Raw genomic sequence first — 2,310 nt, 5'->3', positions numbered from 1 at the left:
AATTCCGCAACAGGAATCTTTGCACACTAGCCTGATTAGTGCTAGCCTATTACTCAGTTGAACTTGAAGGAGTACAGACTCTCCACATGTAGATGCTACTTACTATGATCAGGCCCAATATAACAGTTGGTTTCTCCGACTTGCCTTTTTAATTAAAAAAATGGTTAAATACTTTTTTGTCTCATGTGGTTTAACGACTTTATTTTTTGCCCCTTAGAGTTTGTTTTGTATCACAGTTAGTACTTCATTTATGAATAAGGATGGAAATGATATCTCCGTTAAAATTCCGTCAAAAAATAGAAGAAATTTATGTTAACACCTCTAAAAATCCGACACATGTCCATATACCTAATTAAAAATAAATAAAAATAATAATTTAAAACATTAAAAAAAATTAAATTAAATTAAAATAAAAAAATAAAAAAGTTTTTTGGAAAAGGAGCCACCCATTTTGCCTTAAGGGGTGGCCGAACCACCCCAAGGCTGTTTAAGCCACCCCTGTTTTGCCTGGGGTGGTTTCAGCCACCCCAGATCGGCCAATATGGCTAATGAGTTGGTCTGGGGTGGCCGAACCCACTCTAAGCTAAATGGGGGTGGCCAACCACCTCTTAAGGCAAAATGGGGGTAGCTTTTACCAAATTTTTTTTTTTAAAAAAAAAAAAAATTTAATTAGGTATATAGACACGTGTCGGGTTTTTAAAGGCCTTGACGTGAATTTTCGTCTATTTTTAGATGAAATTTTAATGGAGCTATCATTTTCATTTTTATCTATAACCAATGTACTAGTTGTGATACAAAACAAAATCTAAAGGACAAAAAATAAAGTCATTAAAGTATAGGGGCAAAAAAAAATATTTAACCCTAAAAAAGAGAGAAAGCAAGGGAAATTGAGATGTCACTGACAAAATAGAAGATTGAGTTGAGCAATGGCTTTTGCTTTTTCCTTTTTGGATCATTAGTTGGACAGGCGGAGAGGAACTAGTATTTCAAAGGGAAAAAGCAATCCTAAACATATTTTAACATTTTATTCCTTTGTCGAGAGCGTACTTCAAAGCCAAGTAACTTCATAAATTTTATTTTATTTTTATTCGCGTGTTAGATTTGGGTTGTGCCGATGCATGATTGTATAGAACTATATAAATCAATTTCAATTTAACCAATTTAATTAAATAGGTCAAATTTTTCAATCCTAATCAAATTAAATGTCAATTCGTGTTGGCGTGTCAGATTCGACTCGGTGAATCTTCGCAAAGATACCCCCATTTGGGCATTGTCCTGGAGGCTGAAGTGAAAACAGTGGTAGATTTGGACACAAGTCCTTTGGCTTGTTCACTAGGGAATACCTTCTCCATATGCTTTTGTTAGATTTGGACATAGTTTTGACAATTCGACCCACACGACATGAATAAGAAAAGACTAATCTTAAAAGCCATGTCCTTGTCATTTGTCAACCGACCAAACAATTATTTTTCATTAGTTAGCTTCATCGATCATCAAATGCTAATTTCATCACTTGTCATGAAAAGTTAAATTAACGTAAAGTCAAATATTCAAGCTCATGATGACTACATATTTTGATACAATGATAAATTATTATTTATCTTAAGAGCTTAAGTTAATAAAAAAAAAAAATGGAAATATAATCACCTGATCAATATTCAAATATGATATATATCCTGTTGAGTCTTCAATTATTTGGTACAAAGAATAAAAGATAATTGCAAAAACCATACTCTATCAATAAGGAATTCCCCCTTGACTATGAGGCAAAGCATTGCTTTAATTCCCACGAGATTGAGCAATGAACAAACTTAGTATCCTTTTTTTCTTTTTCTTTTTTTTTTTTTTTTTTTTTTTTTAATGCTTTTCCATTTGTAATTGAGAGAACTCTATTATGAAATCCTTCAATACCATGGTTATATAAATATAAGTCATCTTTATAGTGAACGGATGAATCTACTATTGAATTTGTGTACGGTTTACATGAGTCCACAAAACTAATGATTGATCTATTGAATTTATATATAAAAAAAAAAGGTGAAAAAATAGTTTAAAAATAATTGTGTAACATGCCTCTATATATTATAACTAGAAGGATTTGGAGAAGGATTTTACATTGTCGTTTCTTTAATCATATTCATTTTTTTTTTAATTTTTAATTTTTATTTATTTATTTTTAGAGAAAGAGAGAGTAAAATAAAATCTAAATCATTGAAAAATATGTAGTTTTTTATTTTTTAACGGCACTTAAGCCAAATCGTAACTTAAAATATTTTAATTGAATTAATATAAGATAAACTTTAAAGTTAA

This window comes from Corylus avellana, chromosome ca11 (genome assembly GCF_901000735.1).
Source record: "Corylus avellana chromosome ca11, CavTom2PMs-1.0".
Lineage (NCBI taxonomy): Eukaryota > Viridiplantae > Streptophyta > Magnoliopsida > Fagales > Betulaceae > Corylus > Corylus avellana.
This window is presented reverse-complemented; position numbering follows the sequence as displayed.